This window comes from Ahaetulla prasina, chromosome 18 (genome assembly GCF_028640845.1).
Source record: "Ahaetulla prasina isolate Xishuangbanna chromosome 18, ASM2864084v1, whole genome shotgun sequence".
In the NCBI taxonomy this organism is placed as follows: Eukaryota; Metazoa; Chordata; class Lepidosauria; order Squamata; family Colubridae; genus Ahaetulla; species Ahaetulla prasina.
In genome coordinates, this window is record NC_080556.1 from 9,241,103 (window position 1) to 9,264,261 (window position 23,159).

General features: G+C 43.6%; 1 long non-coding RNA gene across 2 annotated transcripts; it reads left to right on the forward strand.

Annotated features, from left to right (window-relative positions):
• The first annotated feature begins 1,368 nt into the window (after positions 1 to 1,368).
• LOC131186938 (uncharacterized) lies at positions 1,369 to 22,695 on the forward strand. 2 transcript variants are annotated; one of them, XR_009152457.1, is made up of 4 exons: positions 1,369 to 2,877; positions 4,709 to 8,492; positions 21,048 to 21,117; positions 22,600 to 22,695. It is a non-coding gene; the product is annotated as an uncharacterized LOC131186938 (long non-coding RNA). The 2 variants fall into 2 exon arrangements; XR_009152456.1 differs by lacking the exon at positions 4,709 to 8,492 and having other exon boundaries at positions 1,369 to 3,585.
• The last annotated feature ends 464 nt before the right edge of the window (positions 22,696 to 23,159 follow it).

The following is a 23,159-nucleotide window of genomic DNA, read 5'->3' on the forward strand; positions in this document are numbered from 1 at the left end:
CGCGTCGAAAGGTACGGAGATCAGGAAGTTGGCGGTTCCCTGGTGGTAGCTCGTTCCAGAGGGTTGGAGCCCCCCACAGAGAAGGCCCTCCCTCTGGGGGTCGCCGACCGACATTGTCTGGCCGACGGCACCCTGAGGAGACCCTCCCTATGGGAGCACACGGGTCGATGGGAGGCAATCGGTGGCAGTAGGCGGTCCCGTAGATAACCCGGTCCTATGCCATATACATATACATATACATATCACTATTTATCAGCTATTTCAAGGCAGTCCATTCCTATTATTTATACATGTTTTAATTCTATCTTATTTTACTCTCATTCATCTATTGTTCTTTATTTCATCTACATTTTACTTTGTTGTTCAGTTTTCTTATCTTGCCTATTTTCTAACCATTCGTACCATTTGCACCAAAGTTTATAGTAATCTGTTTCTTCTTTCTCCTTAATTTCTTTTGTTAAGTTTTTCTTGCCAAAAAGGCACTAAGGCACTAAGAGTTGTTAACCTAATCTTGCATAGCTTCTTCTCTGGTAATATTGTACTACTAACTAGAGCATACAAAACATTTGCTAGACCAATTCTCGAATACAGCTCGTCTGCCTGGAACCTACACTGCATATCAGACATAAACACAATCGAGGGAGTCTAGAGATATTTCACAAGAAGAGTCCTCCGCTCCTCTGCTCGCAATAAAATGCCTTATGCCACCAGACTCCAAATTTTGGGCTTAGACAATTTAGAACTATGCAGACTTCAATCTGACCTAAGCATAGTACATAAAATTATCTACCACAATGTCCTACCTGTCAATGACTACTTCAGCTCCAACCACGAGCAAATAATAGATACAAACTCAAGGTAAACTGCTCCAAACTTGATTGCAGAAAATATGGCTTCAGTAACAGAGTGGCCAATGCCTGGAATGCTCTACCTGACTCTATAGTTTCTTCCCCAAACCCCCAAAACTTTAAGCTTAAACTGTCTTCTGTTGACCTCATCCCATTCCTAAGAGGTCTGTAAGGGGCGTGCATAAGTGCACCAGTGTGCCTACCGTCCCTGTCCTAATATTCCTTTTTTACTTACTCTTTTCATGTATCCAAATTACGTTTATACTTTTACCTGTTATCTTATATATGATTGACAAATAAAAATACATAAATAAAAATAAAAAATAAAAATAAAATGAAGCTCCCACAACTTCCGAAGGCAACTTCTGTCCCATGGATTGATTGTTCTCACTGTCAGAAAGGTCCCCCTCATTTCCAGGTTGAATTTCTCCTTGATCAGTTTCCATCCATTATTCCTTGTCTGGCCTTCGGGTGCTTTGGAAAATAGCTTGACCCCCTTCCTCCTCTCTGTGGCAGTCCTTCAAATACTGCTATCCTGTCTCCCCTGGTCCTTCTCTTCACTAGACTAGCCAGGCCCAGTTCCTGCAACCGGTCATTGTATGTTTTAGCCTCCAGTCCCCTCATCATCCTGGTTGCTCTTCTCTGCACTTTTTCTAGAATCTCAACATCTTTTTTTATAGTGTGGTGACCAAAACTGGATGCAGACTCTAGGTGTGGTCTTACTAGGGCTTTATAGAGTGGTATTAGTACCTTGCTTGATCCTTGATTGTATCCCTCTGTTAATGCTGGCCTCTGTGGCTCAGACTGGTAAGACAGTCTGTTATTAACACACAGCCGCCTGCAGTTACAATTACTGCAGGCTCGAGTCCCACCAGGCCCAAGGTTGACTCAGCCTTCCATCCTTTATAAGGTAGGTAAAATGAGGACCCAGATTGTTGGGGGGCAATAAGTTGACTTTGTATATAATATACAAATGGATGAAGACTATTGCTTGACATAGTGTAAGCCGCCCTGAGTCTTCGGAGAAGGGTGGGATATAAATGCAAAAATAAAATAAAATGCAATTTAGGATTGCATTGGCTTTTTTGGCTGCCGCTGCACACTGCTGGCTCATGTTTAGCTGGTTGTCCGCTAAGACTCCAAGATCCCTCTCACAGTTACTTCTATTAAGCCTGGTTTCACCCAGTCTGTATGTGTCCTTTTAGGTTTTTCATACCTAAGTGTAGGACTTTACTTTTCTCTACATCGAATTTCATTTTGTTAGATAGGACCCAGTGTTCAAGTCTGTCAAGATCCATCTGGATCTTGAGCCTATCATCTAGGGTGTTGGCTATTTCTGCCAGCTTAGTATCATCTGCAAATTTGGTGAGTTCCCCTTCTATTCCTTCATCTAAGTCATTTATGAAGATAAGTGAAGAGTATTGGGCCTAGAACGGAACCTTGTGACACCCTACTGCTTAATTCTCTCCATGTAGACTTAATGTAGACTTAGACCCATTAAGGACTACTCGTTGAGTATGGTTTGTCAGCCAGTTGCAAATCCATCTGGTGGTGAAGCTATCTATCCCACTTTTTTCCAGCTTACGAAGAAGTAGGTTGGGGTCTACTTTGTCGAATGCCTTGCTGAAGTCTATTATGTCCACAGTGTTTCCCTAGTCTACCAATGTAGTCACTATGTTGGATAATGAAATAAGATTGGTTTGGCATGATCTGTTTTTAACAAACCCGTGCTGGCTGATAATTATGGCTGATAATTGTCTGCAGATGTTTTTTAATTATCTTTCCCAGTATCTTCACGGGTATTGACGTTAGGCCAATAGGTCTGTAGTTTCCTGGGTCTGTTTTTTCGCCCCTTTTTTGAAGATGGGAACCACATCAGCTCTTTTCCAGTCCTCTGATAGTTCCCCGGTGCTCCAGCATTTTTGAAAGATGTGGTGCGATGGTTCTGAGATCTCGTCTGCCAGCTCCTTTAGAACTCTGGATGTAATCCATCAGGTCCTGGTGATTTGTATTCATCAAGATCAGACAGGTGTTCTCTTACTATTTTTTTAAAAACTTATTTTAACTTCTATTTCCAGTCTGTTTTTTATAGTTACGTTTCTGGTAGGTTAGGGTATAGTTTCTTTTTGCATGAAGACCGATGCAAAGAATGAGATGAGCCGCTTTGCTTCCTCTCTGCTGCCTGTTACTTCCTTGTCGTCTTCTCTCTTTAGTGGACCGACTGTTTCCTTGATTTTTTTCTTGTTATTTAGATGTTGTCATCTTTGACTTTTGTTGCAAGCCTTTGTTCATTCTGAGCCTTTGCTTTCCTGACTTCGTCTTTGCATATTCTGGCTGTCCACTGATAACCTGCCTTAGTTATATACCTCTTTCCATTTTTTTGTACGTGTCCTTTTTGTCTTTCAATTTGTCAGAGAGATTTTTGTTCAGCCATGTTGGTTTCTTCTTGGATTTCTTGTTTTTCTTTCTTAATGGTATTGTGCTGGTCTGGGCTTTTATGATCATATTTTTCAGAGTTTCCCAAGATTGTTGAGTTGTTTTCCCCTTTCGGATTTTCATCCAAAGGATCTTTCCCAAGTTCTCTCTGAGTTTATTAAAATCAGCTTCTTTTAAAATCTAAGACTCTGGTATCACTATGTTCTATTGCTTGTGTTTGCGTTATGTCGAATTCTAGTATGACATGGTCACTCTCACCCAAGGTTCCTGCAGTTTCAACTCCATCGCTTCTTCTCTGTTTGTAAGTATTAAATCCAGTATGGCTGTCCCACTAGTTCCCTCCTCTACTTTTTGGACAACGAAGTTGTCAGCTAGGTTGGTTAGGAATCTATTTGATTTCTCACTTAGTGCAGAATTAGTTTTTCCAACTGATAGCAGGGTAATTGAAGTCCCCCATTACTATTGTAGTGTGTTTCCTACATATGTCTGTTAGTTGGTTGGCAAAAAGGATATCTATTTTTTCTGCTTGATTGGTTGCCCTATAGTATACAACTATGGTTGTGTCATTCTTTTTGTCTTTTATGTTGACCCATATGCATTCTAGGAGGTTTTTGTCTTTGGTTTCATGCAATTCTGTAGCAATATGGTGGTCCTTTACATACAGTGCAACTCCGCCTCCTCTTTTATGGGATCTGTTTTTGTTGTTGTTGAAGAGTTTGTATCCTTTTATCGGTATGTTCCCGTCGTGGGTTTTGTCCCACCAAGTTTCTGTTATTCCTACTATGTCGTATCTACCTTTGTGTATTAACGGTTCTAATTCATCCTGTTTGTTCCCCAGACTTTACGCATTGTGTATATAGGCACTTGAGATCTTTATGCCTGACTCTGGGTGTGTTTCCCATGTCTCCTATTTGGTATTTGAGTTTGTCTTCCTTCCCATCCCTCCTTACTTCGTTATTTGCCTTGCTTTCTAGGGGTTTTTGTTTGGAAGATCCTAAAGATTGGTTGTCCGCCCCACTCAGTTTTAGTTTAAAGCATACTTAAATGAATGGAAAAAATGGATTGACTATATCCAAAACAGATATCAGATTAAGAGATATCAGACTGCCTTTGAATGATTAGGATGTATTATTTCTGTTTGCTATGGGGGAGGTTAGGATTTGATGAGAATTGCAGGAGTATAACTGAGTTAGGAGGGAAAATTTTTAGCATATGTTTGTTTTATTTTAAAACTATGCCTTGTGTTTGTTCCGGGAAGTCGGGGGGGTTTGAAGGGAGGGGGAGGGGGGAAGGGGAAAGGGGGGGAGGAAAGCTTTTTTTTTTGTAAAACTTTTCTAATAAAAAAAAAAATAGTTTAAAGCATTCCTGATAAGTTGAGCCATTCGTTTTCTGAAAATATCTTTCCCAATCTTTGTGAGGTACAGCCCAGGTGTGAAAGGCTCCCAGTTCAGCCCGGTTCGGTCGATCCGGTAGTGATGGCGGTGAGTGGTTCAGAGAACCGGTAGCAAAAATCCCTGCCCCCCCCCCGCCCATGCCCACCCAGTGCCCGGTTGTCTGCTTCCCTGCTTGCTGCTTCTTTTAAAAAATGCTTTTAAAAGGTAAAAAAAAAAGGAGGGCTCTGACGATCACAGCTGAGCCGCACAATCATCAGAGCCTTTTTAAAAACTTTTAAAAGCATTTTTTTACAACCTATTCAACCGAATAGGTTGTAAAACACATTTTTAAAAGGTTTTAAAAAAAGAGGCTCTGATGATCCCAGCTGAGCTGCGTGATCGTCAAAGCCTTTTTTTAACTTTTAAAAGCATTTTTTTTACAACCTATAGGTTGTAAGAAATGCTTTTAAAAGAAAAAAAAAGCCTCTGATGATCACACGGCTCAGCTGGGATCGTCAGAGGAGCCTTTTAAAAGCATTTTTTTAACAACCTCTTCGGCCGAAGAAGTTGCAAAAAAATGCTTTTAAAAGTAAAAAAAAAAAGTTGGCCACGCCCACACAGTCACATTACCCACCACCACCACCAAGCCACGCCCAAAGAACCGGTAGTAATAAATTTTACGTTTCACCACTGCCAGCTCAACGTCACTCATGTCGGGGGGCGCCTGTGGGGTCCCGAGCTCTCTGCCATTCAAAATCAGCCTGACCTCAATACCAGGGAAGATTCTGGAAAAGATAATCAAGCAACAAATCACCGAACACCTAGAAGCAAACAAAATAATAACCAAAAGCCAACTTGGGTTTGTCAAAAACAGATCATGCCAGACTAATTTTATTGCATTCTTTGACAAAGTGACAAAATTAGTGGACCAGAGGAATGCTGTCAGTATAATTTACTTGGACTTCAGTAAAGCATTTGATAAAGTAGACCATAAACTACTACTAGATAAAGTAGAAAAATGTGGGTTAGACAGCACCACCACCAGATGGATTCGTAATTGGCTGACCAACCGCACTCAATGTGGAGTCCTTAATGGAACCGCATCTACATGGAGGGAAGTATGCAGTGGAGTACCCCAAGGCTCTGTTTTAGGCCCAGTACTCTTCAACATCTTCATCAATGACTTGGACAAGGGGATAGATGCGGAACTCATCAAATTTGCAGATGACACCAAGCTGGCAGGAATAGTCAACACTCCAGAAGATAGGCTCAAGATACAGAAGGATCTTGACAGCCTTGAATGTTGGGTGCTATCTAACAAAATGAAATTCAACAGTGAAAAAAAAGTAAGGTTCTACATTTAGGCAAAAACCCCAAAATGCACAGGTACCGTATATGTGGTACCTTGCTCAATAGTAGTAACTGTGAGAGGGATCTTGGAGTCCTAGTGGACAACCATTTAGATAGGAGCCAGCAGGGTGCAGCAACCCAGCTGCAGAAGACAAGTAGAGTTTGCTAAGTTTGTGGCAGGTTTCTCAATCCATGTTGATTTAAATATTCAGGATAGCAAATCGGATTTGATGCAGATGGACATCCATGAGCTGGTGGTTTTCTCTGGCTTCTCTTCAGAACCAGATTATCAGGAAATGTGATTTGGCCTCCTCTTTCTCTCCCCACATGCCCTGACTTGGCTTTAGACGAGGGTCACAAGATGATAATTGAATTTCATCCTCTCTTCTCACTTGACTTTCTTGTGAAAGTTGAATCAAGGATCTTGCCCGTCACATGAACATCCTCACAAATGGATCCAGAGAATAGAGATCTGGGTCGCATTTTCCCCACCCCCACCCTCCAAACGATCTGGAGCTCCCGGTGGCTGCTATGACAGAAGATCTGTGATCCACTCCATCCAATAATGCAACCAGTTGTCCCCAGCCCCATTCTCTTCCTCCGTTTTTATAAATTGTAAACTTTATAAATTTAGAATAAACAGTTTTCCAGCTGTTACACAATGTATTCTCCTTTAGGCCTCCTCCTACGCTTGGTCTTTTTATCCTTCCTTAAAATTGGGAAGATCCTTCAAACATGTCCACAATTAAAGTATACATTCTTAGATAGATTCTTGGAGTTGTTGAAACACAGAGAATGAAGTTGGGATTCCGTGTATAACTGTGTAGCTATTAAAACAGACACCAATAGCAATGACACTTAGACCAGGCGTCAGCAACCTGCGGCTCTGGAGCCACATGTGGCTCTGGAGCCGCATGTGGCTCTTTCGTCCCTCTGCTGTGGCTCCCTGTTGCTGGTCGGCCCCACAATTGATAGGGCTTTCGGTTAGGACAGGCAGAGGAAAAAGGACGCCATGCTAGGAGGAAGCTCTATGGTGGGGGAACCAGACTCCTGGTCAGCAGAGGAAAAAGGACGCCGTGTTACGAGGAGACCATGATGGGGGAACCGGACTTCCGGTCAGCTCCAGAATTGAACAGGGGCTTCCGGTTAGGACCTTCGTGGCTCTTTGAGTGTTTAAGATTTGTTGTTGTTGTTAGTTGCAAAGTCCTGTCCGACCCATTGTCCATCCATGGACAATGTTCCTCCAGGCCTTCCTGTCCTCTACCATCCTCTGGAGTCCATTTAAGCTCACGCCAACTGCATTGGTGACTCCATTCAGCCACCTCGTTCTCTGCCGTCCCCTTCTTCTTTTGCCCTCAATCGTTCCCAGCATTAGGCTCTTCTCCAGGGAGTCCTTTCTTCTCATTAGGTGGCCGGAGTATTTCATTTTCATCTTCAGGATCTGGCCTTCTAAAGAGCAGTCAGGGTTGATCTCCTCTAGGACTGACTTGTTTGTTCGCCTTGCATGTTTAAGGTTGCCGACCCCTGATTTAGACTTACTGTATTTACAATATATTTAAAGCTTTACAATGCTTTACAGCCCCCTCTAAGCGGTTTACAGAGTCAGCCTCTTACCCTCAACAATCCGGGTCCTCATTTTACCCATCCTGGAAGAATGGAAAGCTGAGGCAACATTGAGCCTGTTGGTCAGGATCGAACTGCTGGCCGTGTGGGCCGAGTTAGCCTGCAATACTGCATTTTAACCACAGCATAATTCATTGTCATTATATTTCTAGTCTTCCTATCCAGGGCTAGTCTACTGTTTCATCTATGCAACTAAAAGCTGAAATTGCCCAGGTCTTAATTGCCTTGAAGCAGGGGTGAAATGTTACTGGATCGGGCGGGATCGGGCGAGATCGGGCGATCCGGTAGCGATCGTGGCCAGTGGTTTGGCAATCCAGTAGCACCCACCCGCCCAGGTGTCATTACTTCTTGGTTTTAACTGGTTTTAACCAGGAAGTAATGTGTTTTTTTAAAGGGACGCGGTGGCTCAGGGGCTAGGACGTTGAGCTTGTCGATCAAAAGGTCGGCAGCTCGGCGGTTCGAATCCCTAGTGCTGCCGTGTAACGGGGTGAGCTCCTGCTACTTGTCTCAGCTTCTGCCAACCTAGCACGTGAAAATGCAAGTGGAAAAAATAGGGAGCACCTTTGGTGGGAAGGGAACAGCGTTCCGTGTGCCTTTGGCGTTGAGTCACGCCGGCCACATGACCATGGAGACGTCTTCGGACAGCACTGGCTCTTCGGCTTTGAAACGGAGATGAGCACCGCCCCCTAGAGTCGGGAACGACTAGCACGTATGTGCGAGGGGAACCTTTACCTTTACCTTTAATGTGTTTTTTATCTTCTGCACATGCGCAGAAAGTCTGCGTGAACATATGACACGTGTCCAAGCACAAGCGAAGCGAGTATACACGCGGGGCGCATGTACCTCCGAACCGGTAAGGAAGGTAAGTAGATTTCACCCCAGCCTTGAAGGTATTTCCTTCCTTCCACTGAGTTTGGACCCTAAGATCTAATTCACTCTTCTGATGTATTCATTACTAATCTTATTCTTGGCATGCTTCATGTCATCAGGCTGAGGGAGGCCCAGGAAATAAGTAATAATATTAATGATTAATAGATGGCCAAGTATAGTCTAAACATTTGGCCGACAGTGCAAAAAACCATAATAATTTATTATATTTAATGGTAATAAAACACCAACCCCCAGTGGTTGTAGTCTAGGCAGGATACAAAAGCTAAATAAACTTCTTAAGGTCAGAAAAAAATATTGTCTCTTAATTGAAAATTAAAAAATATTATGGGAACTGGAGGGAAAGTAGTTTTCTAAACTATTGGGTGTTGTGCCCTGTGATTCTTGACAAGTATATCTTGTCTTTTTATGTACACCGAGAGCCTATGCACCAAAGACAAATTCCTTGTGTGTCCAATCACACTTGGCCAATAAAGAATTCTATTCTATTCTATTCTATTCTATTCTATTCTATTCTATTCTATTCTATTCTATTCTATTCTATTCTATTCTATTCTATTCTATATTCCTATTTCTCTATTCTATTCTATTCTATATTCCTATTTCTCTATTCTATTCTATTCTATTCTATTTTCCTATCTATTCTATTCTATTCTATTCTATTCTATTCTATTCTATTCTATTCTATTCTATTCTATTCTATTCTATTCTATTCTATTTTTCTATTTCTCTATTCTATTCTATTCTATTCTATTCTATTCTATTCTATTCTATTCTATTCTATTCTATTCTATTCTATTCTAGTCTAGTCTAGTCTAGTCTAGTCTAGTCTACTCTACTCTATTGTGTGCGCCTTGGCTGTGCTGTCATCAACCGGGAGTTGTTGGTACGCTTGCGCGAAGTCTAATTTGGCAAAAGTTGTTCCAGTTCCCGGTGAATGCAGTAAGTGCTGAACGATGGGAACAGGATAGGCATTCTGCTGCAAGGCCTTGTTGATTGTATACTTATAGTCCGCACAGATGCGGACCAAGCCGTCTGCTTTGACAGGCGTGACTATAGGGATCTCCCAATAGGCATGGTCAAGGATCCCCTGGCCAATTAATTTGTCTAACTCTTTGTCAATGGAAGGGGAATCCTGCAAGGCTTGATTCTAATTCTCGCCTGGACTACTGTAACGCTCTCTACATGGGGCTCCCCTTGAGGTGCACCCGGAGACTTCAGTTAGTTCAGAATGCAGCCGCGCGGGTGATAGAGGGAGCCACTCGTGGCTCCCATATAACATCGATCCTGCGTAGGCTGCACTGGCTACCTGTGGTTTTCCGAGTGCACTTCAAGGTGTTGGTTACCACCTTTAAAGCGCTCCATGGCATAGGACCGGGATATCTTCGGGACCGCCTTCTGTTACCACATGCCTCCCACTGGCTGGTACGCTCCCATAGAGAGGGTCTTCTCAGGGTGCCGTCAGCCAAACAGTGTAGGCTGGTGACCCCCAGGGGGAGAGCCTTCTCGGTGGGGGCACCTACCCTCTGGAATGAGCTTCCCCCAAGACTTCGACAACTTCCTGACCTCCGGACCTTTCGCCGCGAGCTTAAGACATATCTATTCTTCCGAGCAGGACTGGCTTAATAGGGTTTTTAAATATGGATTTTATTGGGGTTTATTTTACATTTTGTATTGTATTTTAAATTTAGGCTATATTGAATAAGTTTTTTAAATAGTGTTTTATTGTAATGTATTGTATTATTTTATTTGCCTGTGCACCGCCCTGAGTCCTTTGGGAGAAGGGCGGTATAAAAATTAAATTATTATTATTATTATTATTATTAATGGGTGCTATTTGTGGGGGTCTAGGCTGAAGGAAACAGGTGTTCCTTCGTACTTGCCTAGGCCGCTGCTGAATACGTCTTCGAACTCCTTCACGAGGTCCTCAGCACCGTCGTCCGCGATGGTGTTGATGCTGCTCACACTGATGCCCAGGGCCTCGAACCAGTCCACGCCGATCAAGTTTGGCAATGCCCTCCCGCTGCCCACAATGGGAATGCAGTTTCCCTGGTAGTCTTTGAGTTGCAACCGCTGCGGTTTCGAATCTCTTTTCCGGATGCCCGGAACAGTGTTCTTCATGGTGTTCCATGCAACAATAGTCAGGGATGATCCCGTGTCGATTTCCATCTTGTACTCCGTCCCCTTGATCAGTACGGTTAGGTGGATCTTTTTGGCTGACGAGCGGGTCTGACTAATGTTCGTCTGGTTCACCTCTCTGTCAGCAGCGGGAGATTTTTCTCTGTGCTTGGGTTTCCACGGCCTGGGTTTCCACTTGTCCGGCGTGGCAGCGGCAACAGGTCGTTGCTTGGCTCTGAATGCAGATGGCATGCTGGCGTGGCAGACTTGAGCCAGGTGCCCTTTCCAGTCGTACCTCTGGCACACAGTGTCTTTGCGTCTGCACGTTGCTCTGGAGTGTGGCCCTACGCAACCTGCACACAAGGGTTGCCTCTATTCTGTGTCGAGGCAGGTTCTTTTCTTGTCCTCTTGGAGCTGGTAGATGTCATTTTCGTCTTCCGATGACTCGATTAGCTTGGCGCTCTCCTGATGCACTGCGGCGGTTTTGCGCAAAGTCGGCACGTTTCCTGCTCTTTGCAGGGCTGGGGCCGATTTCTGCAAGTTTTCTGCAGCTCTGGCCTCATCTAAGGCCGTTTCTAGAGTGAGGGCCAGCTTTGCTAACAACCGCCGTTGTAGGCTAACATCCCTCATTCCGCTTACGAGCTGTTTCAACAGCACATCCTCCAGCTCTCTGAACTCGCGATATGCAGCGGCTTTTCTGAATGCCACCACATAGTGATTCACGGATTCGGCTTCCTCCTGCACTCTGCGGTGGAACCCGCGTCTCCGGATGAACTTCGACTGCACTGGGGCATAATGTGTGCGAAGGGTGTTTTGTAGCATGGCCCACGGTACCGCTTGAACCACAACTGGTTCGAAGAGTGTCTTGGCCGTATCAAACATGTCCATACCGCAATAACTGAGGAACAGCGCTCGCTTGCGTTTGTCGGAAAGTCCCAGGAGGTCGTTTGCCTCCATGAAGCTTTCAAAGCGATTCGTGTAAAAGTCCCAATTGCCAATGGCTGGGTTGAACGGAGCCGGCGGAGCGTAAGCAGTCATCATGCCTGGCAGACGATGATTCTGGGTTCCTGCAACATGGTGGGGGAGCCATTGTTTGTCCTCCTTCTGGCTCCCAGAAACTCCAGGGAAGCCTTCGGAGCCTGGGGAGGGCGAAAATGGCTGCCCCCGGCCCTTCGGAGGCCCTCCGGAGGCCAGAAAAGAACTTCCGGGAGCAAGTTTTCCGTCCTCCTAGAGCCTCCGTGTGAGCCCTCTACTTCTAATAGCCCTCTGGCCTATTAGAAGTAAGGAAACAGGCTGCTTCCTGCCTCTGGAGGTCCTGGGGTGTGGTGGGGAAGGCCCATTTTCTCTTTCACCTGGCCCCAGAGCCCTCTTATGAGTCTGGGGAGGGTGAAGATGGCCTATCCCACCCCATCAGAGCCCCTCTGGAGGGCAGAAACTGCACGTTCACCAACTAGAGAGAGGGTCCTAGAGACGCTCTGGAGGCTGGGGACAGCAAAAACCGTCACTTCCTGTACAACTGGAACTTGGCAAATGGGCAGTTTCTGGGCTCCGGAGGGCCTCCGAGAGGTGGGAAAGGCTGTTTTCACCCTCCCCAGACTCATAAAGAGGCTCTGGAGCCCGGTGAGAGAGCAAAACGGGCCTACAGGGCCATTGCATGCCAGGAACGGAAGGGAGGAGGGATTGCGCATTTGCATGTACTTGGGCAAAGAGCATAGAATTATGGGTGTGGGCACGGATGCGCGCAACCCCGTCGCACCGGCTCCTGCCCCGCGATGGCAAAAAGGTTAGCCATCACTGCCCTATATCATTTCAGACAGGTGGCTGTTCAGTTTTTTCTTAAAAACCTCCAGTGATGAAGCACCTACAACTTCCGAAGGCATTTTCTGTTCCACTGGTTAATTGTCCTGAGATTATCTGACTGAGTAGTGGAACATCTGCAATCCAAAACCCATGCTCAGAAAACATCTACAACCTGGGTTTTTTCCCCCTTCATTTTCTTTGGTCCTAGTTTTGTTCTTCTATTGCCATCATCAGGGTCTCAGTGCTCTATTTTGCTGGCACTAAAAGAACTCATAGTCTCGAGGGCTTTCTGTACTACCAGGGGTGGACTTCTAAAATCTCAGCAACGGGTTCACTGCCCTGTGGCTGGGTGGGTGTGGCCATGGTGGGCGTGGGCGAGTTGGGCTCTTGCACCATGGTGGAGGAGCCATTTTACGCCCTCCCCAGGCTCCGGAGGCTTTTCTAGAGCCTCCGGGAGGGCGAAAATGGCTGTCCCCTGCCCTCTGGAGATTGGAAAAGGAACTTTCGGGAGCAAGTTTTTCACCCTCCCAGAGCCTCCACCCGATCCCTCTACTTACCTGGCATCCAAAATGGACCACATGGAGACTCCTGGGAGGGGTGGGAGTGGCCAGCCAGGCATAGGATTGGGCAGTTCACTGAACTGGGCAGAATCCTAGCTAGAGGATCACCCGAATCGTGCAAACCCCCAGCAGCCCACCCCATGTCCTACGCATAAAAGCAAAACCTCATGATTATTTATCTAAGGCGTATCAAAAGAACAACATTTTAATTAATCTTAATAGCCAAAGCGGAAGGAATTCTCATGGAATATCGCCTCTGTTTTTCAATGAAGAGCCGAAGCTGTTGCAAAGGAACCTTGAAATGACCATCCCTGATTTGGAAGTAACGTGGAATCGTAGCCGTGAAAGGGATTTCATTATTTAAAAAGCAAATTGAAAAAAAAAAGAGATTTGATTTTGCAAGCAAGCCAGAGGTGGATGTGGGTGTCTTTGGTTTCAAATTTATTCCCATGTTTGCACCAAAGTTGTGCCAGACTTTGAAATGTTCCTTTCTTCTTTTTTTAAAAAAATAGAATAGAATAGAATAGAATAGAATAGAATAGAATAGAATAGAATAGAATAGAATTCTTTATTGGCCAAGTGTGATTGGACGCACAAGGAATTTGTCTTGGTGCATATGCTCTCAGTGTACATAAAAGAAAAGATACGTTCATCAAGGTACAACATTTACAACACAATTGATGGTCAATATATTAATAAAAATCATAAGGATTGCCAGCAACAAAGTTACAGTCATACAGTCATAAGTAGAAAGAGATTGGTGATGGGAACGATGAGAAGATTAATAGTAGTGCAGATTTAGTAAATAGTTTGACAGTGTTGAGGGAATTATTTGTTTAGCAGAGTGATGGCCTTCGGGAAAAAACTGTTCTTGTGTCTAGTTGTTCTGTTGTGCAGTGCTCTATAGCGTCGTTTTGAGGGTAGGAGTTGAAACAGTTTATGTCCTGGATGTGAGGGATCTGTAAATATTTTCACGGCCCTCTTCTTGATTCGTGCAGTATACAGGTCCTCAATGGAAGGCAGGTTGGTAGCAATTATTTTTTCTGCAGTTCTAACTATCCTCTGAAATCTGTGTCTTTCTTGTTGGGTTGCAGAACCAAACCAGACAGTTCTAGAGGTGCAGATGACAGACTCAATAATTCCTCTGTAGAATTGGATCAGCAGCTCCTTGGGCAGTTTGAGCTTACTGAGTTGGCGCAGAAAGAATATTCTTTGTTGTCCTTTTTTAATGATGTTTTTGATGTTAGCTGTCCATTTGAGATCTTGCGATATGATAGAACCCAGAAATTTGAAGGTTTCTACTGTTGATACTGTGTTGTTAGATATTGTGAGAGGTGGAAGTATGGAAGGGTTTCTCCTAAAGTCTACCACCATTTCTACAGTTTTGAGTGTGTTCAGTTCCAGATTGTTTTGGTTGCACCACAAGGCTAGTCGTTCGACCTCTCGTCTATATGCGGATTCGTCATTGTCTCGAATGAGACCAATCACTGTTGTGCCATCTGCGAACTTCAGTAGCTTAACAGATGGATCATTGGAGATGCAGTCATTGGTATACAGAGAGAAGAGAAGTGGGGAGAGCACACAGCCTTGGGGGGCCCCTGTGCTAATTGTACAGGTATTTGATGTAATCTTGCTTAGCTTCACCTGCTGCTTCCTGTTTGGGTTAGAAATGTTAAATTTACGCAAGCGCAGAATTTAAGGGAAAATTTTTATAAGATGTTTTATAGATGGCATTTAGATCCTAAGAAATTATCATGTATGTATCCAGATATGCAAGCGAAATGTTGGAGATGTAATTGTGATGATGCTACATATTTTCATGTATGGTGGACTTGTAAGAAAATTAAGTCTTTCTGGATAAGAATCTGGTGGATTATGCAGAATGTTCTGAAGAAGAAGATAAAGTTCCTACCGCAATTTTTTTCTTTTGGGAATAACAACGGACTGTACAGTGATTGAGACTAAGTTGATTTTGAACTTAATAACAGCAGCAAGATTGTTGATTGGACAATATTAGAAGAAAAAAGAATTACCCACAATAGAAGAATGGATATTGAAAGTTTCCAATTTGGCTGAGATGGCTAAAATCTCAGCCTTCTTGAAAGACAGTACTCAAGAAAAATATTTAAATGAATGGAAGAACTGGATTGACTATATTCAAAATGGATATCAGATTAAGAAATTTCGGATTGCCTTTGAATGAAGGATGTTGTTTTTGATTTAAATGGAAGAAGTCAGGTTATGTGAGAGAGAAGGATTATAATTGTGTTAGATTTTAAAAATTTAATTTATGACTGTTTGTTTAATGAACTATACCTTGTGTTTGCTCCGGGAAGTCCGGGGGGGGAGGGGGGTTTTGGAGGGAGGGGGAAGGGGGGAGGGGGAAAAATTTAATTGTTGTTGTAAAACCTTTTCAATAAAAAAAATAAAATAAAAAAATAATTCCTCTGTAGAACTGAATCAGCAGCTCCTTGGGCAGTTTGAGCTTTTTGAGTTGGCGCAGAAAGAACATTCTTTGTTGTCCTTTTTTGATGACATTTTTGATGTTAGCTGTCCATTTTAAGTCTTGAGATATGGTAGAACCTAGAAATATGAAGGTTTCTACTGTTGATACTGTGTTGTCTAGTATTATGAGAGGTGGACGTATGGAAGGGTTTCTCCTAAAGTCCACCACCATTTCTATGGTTTTGAGTGTGTTCAGTTCCAGATTGTTCTGGTCGCACCACGAGGCTAGTCATTCGACCTCCTATCTGTATGCGGATTCATTGTTGTCTCGAATGAGACCGATCACTGTTGTGTCATCTGCAAACTTCAGTAGCTTAACAGATGGATCATTAGAGATGCAGTCATTGGCATACAACGAGAAGAGAAGTGGGGAGAGCACACAGCCTTGGGAGGCCCCTGTGCTAATTGTACAGGTATCTGATGTGATCCTGCCTAGCTTCACCTGCTGCTTCCTGGTTGTTAGGAAGCTTGTGATCCACTTACAAGTCTATTCAGGTACCTGTAGCTGGTTTAGCTTAGTTAGAAGAGTGTCTGGAATGATGGTATTGAATGCTGAACTAAAGTCTACAAAGAGGACCCTTGCATAGGTCTTTGGAGATTCAAGATGTTGTAGGATGTAGTGCAGAGCCGTATTAACAGCATCATCTGTTGATCTGTTTGCTCGGTATGCAAATTGCAAGGGGTCTAACAGCGGATCCGTGATGGATTTCAAGTGAGACAGCACTAGCCTTTCAAAGGTTTTCGTAACTACAGATGTTAGAGCAACTGGTCTGTAGTCATTCAGTTCCTTGATGGTGGGCTTCTTCGGCACTGGGATGATAGTAGAGCGTTTGAAGCAAGAAGGAACATAGCACATCTCTAGTGATTTATTGAAGATATGGGTGAAGATGGGGGCCAATTGGTCAGCACAGACTTTTAATCAAGAAGGAGTTATCTTGTCTGGGCCTGGAGCTTTTCCTGGCTTTTGTCTGTGAAATAGGTCCTGCACTTCCTTTTCTGTGCTCACTAGGGGTTGTGAGCCCAGTGGGATGGGGTCAGTTGTAGGAGGCTTGGCTGTTGTTGGTGTGTCTGAGATGGGGGTTGTGGAGATAGGTGGCTGTAGTTTCCTTTCAAACCTGCAGTAAAACACATTCAGGACATCTGCCAGTTGTTGATTCCCTTCAGCCTGGGAAGGAGGTTTGCCATAGCCGGTGATATTTTTAAAGAGTTTTCCACGTGTTTCCTGGTTCATTTGTTGAGAACTGATTCTAAATCACACTTGAAAGAAGAAAATCTTAAAACCTCCCTTTTATTCATTCTTCTTCCCACCCAACCCACCAATTCCTTAACTCTCTCGGGGACATTGACCTGACTTTCTGATCCATCTTCATGACTTTAGAACATTTCACGCTGCTCATGTTTTCGTTGGGGTTTTTTCTTGTTTTCATTTTTAAAAAAAAAAAATTATTTCCATTTTCCAACATCATATTTATGTGCAAACTATTATCCATCATTAATCATTAATTTTTATTTATTACTGATTCAGGCCTGCCCGATTGCCACTTCCTTTCTTCACAACCTCCCTCTCTACCCTCTACTACTTTCCCCTCCTTCATCTCCTTCACTTTACTACTTCCTCTCCTCCTTCTCCACTCCTCCCTTCTTCCACCCTATCTAACCTTCTTATTCCCCTCCTCCTTCTCAACTCTTTCCTACCTACTTTCTTCCCTCCTTCTACTCCTCTCTCCTTTTCTTTCTGAAATGGCAGTCGGGCAGCCCCAATATCATTTTAAATTTTAATTTCATATCTTCAAACATTACTGTACATTAATAACCACTCCATGTATCATTTTCACCCCTTCCCCCTCCTCCCCTTCCCCCAGACTTCCCAGAGCAAATACCGGGTATTATGACCAACAATCACAAGCTAAAGTCTACAAAATATACATAAACTCCCACCCTCAAAAATTTAAAACTCTAAATCCCCTCACAATAAAAATAAAGAGATAAGAAAGAATAATAAAAAAGAAAAAAGAAAAGAAACGGTACCAACTTCACATATTACTTCTTCTTACAATCCAAGATGGATTTTTTTTTCTTGTTTTCATTTTTGAGCTTGGTGGGGGTACCTCCCCCCCCTAAATGTGGGTGAAAATTTGGGTGTGTCCTGTATACCGAATGTAGCCCCACCCACCCACTGGCTCCCACCCTTTGGCCTCTGCCTCCCAGCAATTTACCTCCTTGCAGCAAACAGCAAACAGCCCCTTTCAGCTTCAGCACAGCCTGATTAGCACAAGTTGATTGTTCCCGACTCTTAGTCTTTTCAGACTACATGGAGGCAAATTGCTGGGAGCAGATTTTCTTCTTCTTCTTGTGCTAATCAAGCTATGCTGAAAACGAAAATGAAAGTAAAGCAGGCTACTACTGCAACTACATCGCAAAAAAGGCTTTAAGAGTTGTAAACCTAATCTTGTGTAGCTTCTTCTCCAAAAACACTACACTACTAACCAGAGCATACAAAACATTTGCTAGACCAATTCTTGAATACAGCTCGACTGTCTGGAACCCACACCTCATTTCTGACATCAATACAATTGAACGTGTCCAGAAATATTTTACAAGAAGAGTTCTCCACTCCTCTGAATACAACAAAATACCTTATGCCAAATACCTTATACCTTATGACTTGAAATCCTGGGTTTAGAAAATTTAGAACTACGCCGCCTTCGATATGACCTGAGTTTAACTCATAGAATCATCTATTGCAATGTCCTTCCTGTTGAAGACTACTTCAGCTTCAATTGCAACAATACACGAGCACACAATAGATTTAAACTTAATGTGAACCCCTCCAATCTTGATTGCAGAAAATATGACTTCAGTAACAGAGTTGTTAATAGGACCGGCTTAGGACCAGGCTATTTACGAGACCGCCTGCTGCCACCGATAGCCTCCCATCGACCTGTGCGCTCCCACAGGGTGGGCCTTCTCAGGGTGCCGTCGATCAAACAATGTTGGTTGCCGGCCCCCAGGGGGAGAGCCTTCTCTGTGGTGGCACCGGCCCTTTGGAATGAGCTGCCTACGAGGTTGCGCCAACTCCCCGACCTCCGGACCTTCAAACGCGAACTTAAGACTTTATTATTTCATCGTGCGGGACTGGCATAAGCGAAAATTTTAAATGGAAAATTTTAACTGGGTTTTATGTCGGTCTATGACCGCTTTAGTTTGATTCGGCCTATTGTGAATATTTGGTTTTAATTTTGCTTTCAAATTTGTTGTTTGTATTTTGTGATGGTTTTTAATATGGCTGTAAACCGCCCTGAGTCCTCTGGGAGAAGGGCGGGTATAGAAATTAAATTATAAATAAATAAAATAAATACCTGAAATGCACTACCTGACTCTGTGGTCTCTTCTCAAAATCCCCAAAGCTTTAATCAAAAACTCTCTACTATTGACCTCACCCCATTCCTAAGAGGTCTGTAAGGGGCGTGCATAAGAGCACAAGAGTACCTACCGTTCCTGTCCTATTGTTTCCTTTCGTTATATCCAATTAATATGGTTATTACATATACTTATATATATGCTCATATATTGTATAGTTATTACATGCTTATGCTTATATATCCTGTGTGACAAAATAAAATAAATAGAATAGAATAGAATAGAATTTTATTGGCCAAGTGTGATTGGACACACAAGGAATTTGTCTTGGTGCATACGCTCTCAGTAGACATAAAAGAAAAGATACGTTCATCAAGGTACAACATTTACAACACAATTGATGATCAATATATCAATATAAATCATAAGGATTGCCAGCAACAAGTTATAGTCATACAGTCATAAGTGGAAAGAGATTGGTGATGGGAACGATGAGAAGATTAATAGTAGTGCAGATTTAGTAAATAGTCTGACAGTGTTGAGGGAATTATTTGTTTAGCAGAGTGATGGCATTCGGGAAAAAACTGTTCTTGTGTCTAGTTGTTCTGGTGTGCAGTGCTCTATAGCGTCGTTTTGAGGGTAGGAGTTGAAACAGTTTATGTCCAGGATGCGAGGGATCTGCAAATATTTTCACGGCCCTCTTCTTGATTCGTGCAGTATACAGGTCCTCAATGGAAGGCAGGTTGGTAGCCATTATTTTTTCTGCAGTTCTAATTATCCTCTGAAGTCTGTGTTTTTCTTGTTGGGTTGCAGAACCGAACCAGACAGTTATAGAGGTGCAAATGACAGACTCAATAATTCCTCTGTAGAATTGGATCAGCAGCTCCTTGGGCAGTTTGAGCTTTCTGAGTTGGCGCAGAAAGAACATTCTTTGTTGTCCTTTTTTAATGATGTTTTTGATGTTAGCTGTCCATTTGAGATCTTGCGATAAATAAAAATAAATAAAATAAATTTGCTGTTTGCTGCAACAAGGCAAAATTACTGGGAGGCAGAGTTCTTTTTCTTGTTTTCCCCACCAAAAATGGTAGGTGCGTCTTATAGTCCGGAGCGTCTTATACTCCAAAAAATACGGTATATTGGTTGGGCTGTTAAATGCCATGGACCAGATTGTAAACTGGAAAGACTCACAGGTACAGTATGTAAATGAATAAAATAAATACCAAATATTTATTGAGAGGGACAGGGGGGGAGACGGAAGAGGCGCCTCTGAATTAGTGGTAGCCACAGAAGGTACGAAGAAGGGATGGTGAACTTTTGAATTTCAGGTGCCTCTTTTCTGTTGAAAGTCCTTCTCTGCTCTTGGAACAGGACGAGCATAAAAAGGAAGACTTCTTGCTAGGTCTGGTTTCAGGAGCCACATTTCTGGATCCCTCCACAAACAGAGGGATAGAATCAAGATCACATGAAGTGTTGATACCGCTTTATAAGGCCTTGGTAAGGCCACACTTGGAATACTACATCCAGTTTTGGCCGCCACCATGTAAAAAAGATGTGGAGACTCTAGAAAGAGTGCAGAGAAGAGTAACAAAGAGGATTAGGGGACTGGAGGCTAAAGCATATGAAGAATGTTTGCAGGAATTGGGTATGTCTAGTTTAATGAAAAGAAGGACTAGGGGAGACATGATAGCCGTGTTCCAATATCTCAGGGGTTGCCCCAAAGAAGAGGGAGTCCAGCTATTCTCCAAAGCACCTGAGGGTAGAAGAAGAAGCAATGGGTGGAAACTAATCAAGGAGAGAAGCAACTTAGAACTAAGGAGAAATTTCCTGACAGTGAGAACAATTAATCAGTGGGACAACTTGCCACCAGAAGTTGTGAATGCTCCAACACTGGAAGTTTTTAAGAAGATGTTGGATAACCATTTATCTGAAGTGGTGTAGGGTTTCCTGCCTAAACAGGGGGTTGGACTTGAAGACCTCCAAGGTCCCTTCCAACTCTGTTATTCTGTTCTATTTCCTGGTGGGTTCCTGTGTTTTGGGTTATGTTTCGATCTAGATTTTTAAAAATGGATCTCTGAGAAAGAACAGGATACATAAGAGTGTAGTTAGAAATAAGGGCTCGTGGGAATGCACACCGTGTCATCTGCTTAAAGAGTACATATCTACCTATCTTCTTTCCTTCTTTCCAGCAAGGAAATGGTTGACCAAGAGTCAAGATGCTGATCTGAATCCAAAATCTGACCAACAAGGATTGGGAAGGTGAGGCTGGAACGTAACTTAGTCCGTAGGTAATGTTAAGAGTTTTGCTTCTTGGTGTCTTGTGTCTATCAGAGTAATCTGGGAATCGTGTAGACCTGGGTCTGTTTTTGGAGCAGTAAAATCATGGTCCTCTTCTTGGCTCAAGAGGCTCCCATAAAATGTTTTCAACCAGTTGTCTTCCTTCAGTTGACTGCACATTGCTAAAGGAAGACCCACATTCTCTCTTTGTTCCACCAACCTCTTGACCTGACACAGTCCATGCAGGATGTTCCCATCCAGTAGGCAAGACTCAAGGATGGGTCCCATCTGCCAATCAACAAACTTCTCCAATCTATCAGAATAGAACTGGAAGAGACCTTGGAAGTCTTCTAGTCAAACCCCCTGCTCAAGCAGGAGACCCTATACCTGAGATGGCGAACCTATGGCACGCGCCAGCCAGCTAATTTTCGGGCCCTCTGGCCTATTAGAAGTAAGGAAACAGGCTGCTTCCTGCCTCCAGAGGTCCTGGGGTGGTGAGGAAGGCTGTTTTTCTCTCTCACCTGGCCCCAGAGCCTCTCTATGAGTCTGGGGAGGTCGAAAATGGCTCTTCCCACCCCCTCAGAGGCTCTCCGGAGGGCAGAAACTGCCCATTTGCCAATTAGAGAGTGGGTCCTAGAGAGGCTCTGGGGGTTGGGGAAAGCAAAAAAGTCACTTCCTGTCCAACCGGAAGTTGACAAATGGGCAGTTTCTGGCCTCCGGAGGGCCTCTGAGGGGGTGGGAAGAGCCATTTTCGACCTCCCCAGACTCATAGAGAGGCTCTGGAGCCAGGTGAGAGAGATCCCAGTTTTTTCTTAAAAACCTCCAGTGATGAAGCACCTACAACTTCGGAACGCACCTTCTGTTCCACTGGTTAATTGTCCTGAGATTATCTGCTTGAGTAGTGGAACATCTGCAATCCAAAACCCATGTTCCGAAAACATCTAAAACCTGTCCCCCCCCTTTTCTTTGGTCCTAGTTTTGTTCTACTGTCATCATCAAGGTCTCAGTGCCCTATTTTGTTGGCGCTAAAAGAATCATAGTGTCGAGGGCTTTCTGTACTTCCATGGGTGGTCTTCAAAAATCTCAGCAACGGGTTCTACTTACCTGGCATCCAAAATGGACCACATGGAGACTCCTGGGAGGGGTAGGAGGGGCCAGCCAGGCATAGGATTGGGCAGTTCACGAGCTGGGCAGAATCCAAGCTAGAGCATCGTCTAAATCGTGTGACCAGTTAACAGCCCACTACTGTGTATTACACATAAAAGCAAAAAATCATGATTATTAATCCAAGGCGTATCAAAAGAAAAAGATTTTAATTAATTTTGATAGTCAAAGCCAAGGAATTCACATGCACCAATGGGCCAACTGGCCAGCAACGACTCCTCTGTTTTTAAATGAACAGCCGAAGCTGTTGCAAAGGGACCTTGAAATGACCAATCCCTGACCTTCTTTCCTCCTTTGCAGCAAGGGAATGGTTGACCAAGAATCAAGATGCTGTCCATGAATCCAAACTGCGACCAACAAGGAGTGTGAAGTTGACGCTGGAACGTAACTTAGTCCGTAGGTAATGCTAAGAGTTTTGCTTCTTGGTATCTTCTGCCTATCACAGTAACCTGGGAATCGTGTAGACCTGGGTCTGTTTTTGGAGCAGTAAAATCATGGTCCTCTTCTTGGCTCAAGAGGCTCCCATAAAATGTTTTCAACCAGTTGTCTTCCTTCGGTTGACCACACATTGCTAAAGGAAGACCCATGTTCTCTCTTTGTTCCACCAACCTCTTGACCTGACACAGTCTGTGCAAGATGTTCCAATCCAGTACGCAAAACTCAAGGATGGGTCTCATCTGCCAATCAAGAAACTTCTCAAAAGTCCCTGCAATCTATCAGAGTACAGCTGGAAGAGACCTTGGAGGTCTCCTAGTCCAACCTCCTGCTCAAGCAGGAGACCCTATACCTGAGAAGGTGAATCTGGCACGTGTGCCACAGGTGACACACGTAGATATATTAGTGGGCACGTGAGCTTAGCT